The following is a 7,715-nucleotide window of genomic DNA, read 5'->3' as shown; positions in this document are numbered from 1 at the left end:
GACAAATAAGTCAGACCATGTTTTAGAAATAGTGCTGACAATTTCAGCAACAATATAAGATGACAAGTACCAAGGAAATGTCCATACCATACATTTGTAAAGATTTTAATTTTTCAGAGTACTCACTCAGTCTATATAAGAGGACTTTCATTCATTGTAAAAACTAACCTCAACACTTCAACATCTCAACACCTAAACACCCTACTCTCATATACTCACACCATCTTCATCCAGAACCTTCATATCATCCTTGTAAACACTTCCTTGTAAACACTTTCTTGTAAACAATTATCTTTGTAAACATTCTATATATCAATAAAAGTTCAGGTTACATATTCAAGCAATCTCCAAGTCTTAAGTAAGTTTTCTTTTCCTTCTTTAGTGTGATTGTTTACATAGACTACTAATCCAAAACAGGGAAACACTATTGTAGTTATATTATTAACCTGCTAAACTGACGATCATACTTTGTTCGAGCACTCTGTTATAGTTCAATGCTTGCCATACAAACAACTTGACATTAATCAAGGTACCTCTGAGCTCTTCGTACCTTTGAGTTCAGCCGTTAAGGCCTTATACTTGTACTGTGAGTAGCCGTCATGCTGAAACATGTCGAGTTTCATGTGCAAGGTTTTATGTCTAGTTGTTATAATGGTCATTCGACTATTTAACCGGGCCTGCTTTCCGAATCTGGTATCAAAGCCAAGTTTAGCATTTTAATAGTATAATTATAATAGTAATGTACCTTAAGGACGAAAGTCATTAACACAACTGATATCACACTTGTTTATTTTGTATGAACAACAGATATTATTGTCCTTGTAAACCTTGTCAACCATAACCACCAGGTATTTATTATCCTAGGCACGCAACTATAACTAGTATAAAGAGAAGATTAGCATACATATCCAAAAGAATTAGTAGGACTTTGAAGAACCAAAAGTTTTATCTTGGTTACCTTGAACATCCTTCATTTATTCATAAATATAATACCACAGAAGTGCAGCATAAAGTTTTAGAAGCAAAAAAAGTAACATATCAAGTTTTAGAGACCTTGAGAGAAGAAAGAGAGTTCCTAAGAAACAAGTTAGCAGTAACTTTAGAGAAAGGTAAACTGTAGTTTATGATAGACTATCTTAATTTAAAATTAGTGAACCAAAAAAAAGAAAAATAACCTTAGACCAAAATAGTTTAGTTTGTTATTTTTTATTGAGAAAGCATAATCATATTTTGCCTAGTGAAGAAAATCCACAAGTCAATAGTATTGTAAATCTTATTATTAGTCAAGCAGAAAATATAAAATTAGAAAATAACAAGCATAATCATTTGTTAAACCAGTTGGTAGAACATTTTCAGAAAATTCCATAAAAACAATTAGACAAAATCTAGATTATATTACATCTCAGTTAGAAGATAATAATAAAAATATTCAAAGGTCTCCTAGCAAAAGAGAGGTAAAAGAGCTTATTGACCTCATAGATAGCAAGCCTAAGCAAGTAGAACTTAGATCATTAGAAATAGTTGAGCAGTTAAAATTAGAAGTTCAAAAAAAAAAAAAAAAAAAAGAGTTGAGTGAACAAGTAGATAAGTTACATGATAAAATAGATGGATTATTAGTTTAATGACCGATTCTAGAACTAGCAGAAAATATATCCAAGCTTTGAAAGAAATTAGTAAGTTAGATAAAGAACCAGTAGGTTTAACATATTTTTCAACACAAGTAGCCAGTAGTAATATTCCCATTAGGAAAGATAATTTAATTATTCAATTAGGTTTAAATTTGGCTAAGAAATTAGATCAAGTTGAAGAACAAAAAGCAAAAATAAACCAAGTTTTACATAACGCATCTTTATCACTTCCACCATCTTTGTTAGAAAAATTAGAAAAATTTAACTTTAAGTGCAAATAATAATATTAGAAGACCTAAGATAAATCCTTTTGATAATAGAAAATGGAACTTTTTAGGAGAAAAGGAAAAGAAGTAGTTAAAGCTAAAGATATTTATCCAAATGAAAAAGAAGCACAAGAATTTATTAGAAGAGGTTTTGAGAGAACAGAGAAAAATAAATATAATTTGTATCAATTAGGTTTATTTGAAAATAGAAGTAGAATTGTAAGTAGTATCAGTCAACATGAAATTAGTTGTATTGATAAAGACGTTACACTTAATTTAATCAGTAAAGAAACAGTTACTTATTGGAGAAAATCACATTTCAGTCAGATTCACATAGGAACAATATTAATTGGAATAGCATGATTAACCAGAGCACAAGTAGGCACAAAAGCTTTAGTATACATTTATGATGATAGATGGGATAATCACCAGCAAGCAGCAATAGGAACAGCTTAAGTAGATTTAAGTTCAAACTTAGCAGTCATAGGATGTATTCCAAATTATGTCATGACAATTAATGAATTTAGTAAATATATTGAAGTGAGCATAAGAACAACAAATTATAATATGACATGAGAGTATAAAAATTTGTGTATTAGCTTAATGTATATTGGTAAAGTGTCCGATAGATATAATCATAAGTTTAATTTAGAATTTCAAAAATTTAGTTCAAATATTTGGTAGTAAACATGTAAATCTGATAGAAGCAAAACCCGTAGATAATAGCTTTTTAGAAGGAATTTAGTGGACATTGCCTAATTTACACGGTGCAAGAAATAGACAATCAGATAAAGTACAAATATATGAAACTAGTACAGGTCAAGCAATAATTAGGTTTAGTAATTACAAGCAACTAGAAAAAATAGAAGAGGATGAAGGTGAGATCGAAAATGAGAGTATCCATATGGTTTTTGATAATTTAGATATTAATTTAGTTGAACAAAATTTTGATCATATTGTACATAAGCTTATAGAAGATATTGATCATTTAGATGAAGAACAATATTTAGAAAAATATAAGACATATGATTTAAGACTACACAAAATTTCAGATGAAGAGATGAAAATTTTAATTTTAGAAATAGGAGTAGAACATATTTTAGGATAAAAAGAATATAATAATTTATTAGAATTAAAAGCATAATGTAATCCAGTAGAAGAAAGTAGCACATCAGGAGTAGAAAATCCAAATCCAAGACACATGGGTAGAATTGATCAACAATTTTTGAGACCAACAAATGAACAATATAAAGAACAAGCTAGAGTAGATTATATGGACAAAAGTAAGATGAAACCACCTAGAAAAAATAGGATTCCATATCTGAGAGGATTAGAACAAATTAATATAGTAGGAAATATATTAAATTTAGATAATGTAGATCCACAAGATTGGGAGAGAACAATTGAGAGATGGGAGAAAGGTTGCGTACATGCATCATTATTGTTAGATTTTAGTAATTCACAAAATATGTTAAACTATTTTGAAAATACCTTAGATGGTTTAGTTTTTTATTATTTCTAGTCATGGAAAGTTCAAAATCCTGAACAGCATAAGGCAGCTAAAACACATTTTAATATTAATGGTTTTGTTACTTTGATTAAGCAAGAATTTTTAGATCATAATAGGTTAGATGGCAGAAGCGAACAAGAACAAATAAGAGCAATTAGAAATTTAGAACAATTACAAATTTGTGATTTACAATATATACCTGAGTATACCATAGATTTTTTTTTTAATATTTAGGAAGAACAGGTAGAATTAGTGATATTAATTTATTAGATACTTATATGACAAAAATAACATGACCAATAGGAGAAAAGATTTGGAATGAAAGGCAAAAGCATTCAAAGAAAAAATACAGTTTAGATAATTTAAGTGATAATGAGAGTATTTATAGTGTAGAGAGTATTAACATGATAGATTCAGACTTGGAAATTTCAAGTAGCACAAATAGTGATTGAGAAGAGTATATGTGTGCATTCATAGAAAAACAACATGAAGAAGAATATAAATATATAAATTTAGGTTGGCCAGAAAAATGTCATAAGTGTAGCAAGTTATATTATGTGAAAAGTGTTATAATAATAGATTATTAGAAGTTAATTCAGCTAAATCAGCAGAATCACAAGAAAGTACTAAAATATTAGGAAATATTGTTTATAGTATAGAAAAGCCAAAAACTAGTTCTTTAATTACCATAAATTGTGAAATAGAATTAGCAAAAGAACATACAATAAAAACAACAACTATGATAGATATAGGGAGTACAAAGATTGTCATAAGAAAAGAATTAGTACCAGAAAAATATAGACAAAAATTAGCAAAACCAGTGAGAATAACACAATTTGATGAGAGACCAGTTTATTTAACACATTGTATTAATAATGAGTCTATTAAAGTAGAAAAATAACAATTTAATTTACCATTAACATTTGTTTCACCAGTAAGATTGACACATCCCGACCCGGAATGTCCATTAAGACTCCGAATCAAGCTGTGCTGGCCGACACTTGGAAGGTGACGAAGCCATAAAGTACAGTGATGTCAGAAATGTGAATAAATTTAAACCTAAAAGTGCCTAAAGACAAGAGTGCACTGTGAGCGGAAATGAACCCATTTGTAAAGTACAGTAGTGTGGGTAATGATCATACCTTCAGAGGTAGCCACTATATTGAGATTCGCTAAGAATCCTCGTCGATACGAACTTTCTGCAACTAAAACCTAGAGGGGCGAAAAACAAAAAACGTGAGTGGTCGAAAATCAAGCTTTTTGAAACCATTTCTCATTCCAAAAATAATAATCTTCACCGTAAAACCCATATAATTTCCCAGAAAATAATACTACATATATATATAGAAATCATGCACAAGAGTAGTGAAAAACCAATTATATGCCATGTCAAGTATCTTAGCAATGAAATAAGTAAGTCAGGTAAAATAAATCAATTTAAAATGATATGTCAGCCAGAGTCACCTAATGTGACCTGTACGGCTGAATCTATAGCTCATCATATATGCTTGCACACGAGTTGGAACCATATATTATGGTCTATACGATAGGGATAGGTGTAAATAAGTACGCTCAAGTGCTACGATCACGTGAAGGCTGTACGAATAATCGAAGGTCACCTACGAGTCGGAACCACCTATTGTGGTCTGTACGATAGGGCTGTGCACCAAACTTGGATCCAAGGTGAGCATGCGGTGCGGGAGGTGAACATCACGTGAAAGACTGTGCCCTAGCCATGGACGGGAGCACTAACACCGGGGTGCAGGATAATGAGCTCTAAATGCATCTACGTATAATCACAAACAATGCATTCCACTATCACCAACATATACTCACCTGAAGCTTACCTGAGCATCCGCAGCGTCAAACCACAACATGCATATCTATACTAATGCATATTCTAAAATATAATGCAATTGACATGGCATTTAAAAATCGTAAATCCATTTAAAACAATTTCTGGGAAAACGTAAAGCATATATATATATATATAGAAAACCAAAAGCCCACTCACCTGGAGGCATCATAAACGATCGGCGTCTAGAATAATTATCAAACCACATCTCAGAATCATTATCGATAGAACACGTAACTTACGTAAAACACATCCTTAAGGGCATTCTAAAATGATTTGAGACTCATTGACCAAAATTCAACCATCGATCAAAGATCGACGATAGGGTCCACAACCCTACGTAACTCAATCCAGAAGGCCCGCATCCCAGATTTCTGATCAATAACTTCCAAAGATCCACATTATGTTTCTAAAACACCATACTAAAGTTTCATTCCGATCTAACGGTTGGATCTCCGCCAATTGTAAATTCAAGTGGCGGTTAACGTTTTATTTTATGAACTGGAAGATCCGTACGTTAGATTCCCGATCTGTAAGTTTCTAATATCCTCAAATATTATGAACTATAACATATCAAAATTTGGTGACAATTCAACGGTCGGACCGTCAATTGCTAAAAAAATCAAGTGGCGGACTTTAATAGAACTATTTCTAAAAATAATCAACCGGTGGCAGTCGGCCGCTCCGACTCACCAGAAAATTCAACTATTTCTAAAAATTCTCAAACTTCACAGAAATGATCTCAATGAGTGAAGCAACTTTCATACCTGTGACTAAGGCCAATTTGGTTGGGAAAAGCCTTAATTTCACTTGAACCAGTCGGAACCTTAGGTTTGGGTGCTTCTTGATTCGCCATCTCCGGTGCTCCGCTGCTCCTATAACTGATTGGGCTTTATTCTAGGCCTCATGGGGAGTCTAATGGTGGTGGTAATTGGTGGGAATAGCTTCAGGATTTTGGGATTTCTCGCATGGACCCATCGCACCCACCGATGGTTTTCCACCCATTTACAACAATTTTGTTCTAAATCTGGGGTAGAAAAGGAAAAGGGAAGGGCTAGATGATGTTTGGGAGTGGTGGTTCGGCTCAAATCGTCGGAAAAACAATGGATTTCATCGTAGAAACCCTCTGGCTATAACCAGGTCACGGGTCGCACGGGTCAAGGGTTGATTTCGTGCTTCTTGTTTCTCTCCCTTCCCCTCTTTTCTTCTGCTCCCTATTCGTCCAACCCCCTCTCATTTCCCTTCTTCTCTCCTTTGTTTCCTATCTCCACCGCCCTTCTCCATCTTTCTTCAATCTGGGCCACACATGTGGCTCCATCAAATTATGCTCTGAAAAAGTCTGGAGCATTCTAGAAAATAACCAATTTACTAAAATACCCCTGACTTTAAACGTTAATAACTCCTTTGTTATAACTCCAAGACACATTCTGCTTGCGCCCATGCGCTCGTGTTAACGAGTACTACACGAATAAGCCAAGAAAACAGATCTTACATGACACGACAAGGTGGTTAATAAAAATCAACATATATGCCTCAAAGGGCATTTTCGTAATTTCTCATTTTTAAATTATAAAAATCGTAGTAATTGGGGACGGGTCGTTACAAGGATCATACCCATTCATTTTAGGTTTAAATATTTTGAAAAGTTTACAAGGTTTTTTTATTTATGAATCTTAACATAACATTTTTCAAATGAGGTATTACAATAACTGATCAAAGTAATACTGTAGAAGCATACAAAAGTATAAGTATAGAAGAATCTAGTAGTCAAGATGGTTATTATTTAGAAAACTCAAAAGAAAATGATGAGCATAATAACATAGAAGAGTTTGATGAAGAAATTTTTGAACATGAATATCTGATTTAGAAGAAGGAACTCGTATAGAAATATTACAGTTAAATAAACCAAAGAGTTTAGAAGAATTGTTACAATTAGTAGAACAAACTAGAATCATAGGAGAAGACCCATAGTTACATTGGAATAAAAATAAAATAATAGCAAAATTAGATATCATTAATCCAATTTTAACCATAAAGACAGCTGATATGCATTCTAGTTTAATAGATAAACATGAATTTGAGCAACAAATAAACGAATTGTTAAACTTAAAAGTAATTAGACCCTCTAGGTCTAGACATAGATTAGCAACATTTATTGTAAGAAAACATTCAGAACTAAAGGGAGGTAAAGCTAGAATTGTTTATAATTACAAAAGATTAAATGATAATACATATGAAAATAGTTATAAGCTACCAAATAAAAATTAGCTTATAAATAATTTAGTAAATTTGATTGTAAATTAGGATTTTGGCAAATAAGATTAGCAGAAGAATCAATTGAGTGGACAACTTTTACTTGTCCAGAAGGACATTTTGAGTGGCCTGTTATGCCATTTGGACTTAAAAATGCTCCGTCAATCTTTCAAAGAAAGATGGATCAAATTTTCAAGAAATAT

Source organism: the organism of the source record quoted next, unplaced genomic scaffold, assembly GCF_019419815.1.
Source record: "Pyrus x bretschneideri cultivar Hongxiangsu unplaced genomic scaffold, Pyrus_bretschneideri_v1 Contig37, whole genome shotgun sequence".
Taxonomy (NCBI): Eukaryota; Viridiplantae; Streptophyta; class Magnoliopsida; order Rosales; family Rosaceae; genus Pyrus; species Pyrus x bretschneideri.
This window is presented reverse-complemented; position numbering follows the sequence as displayed.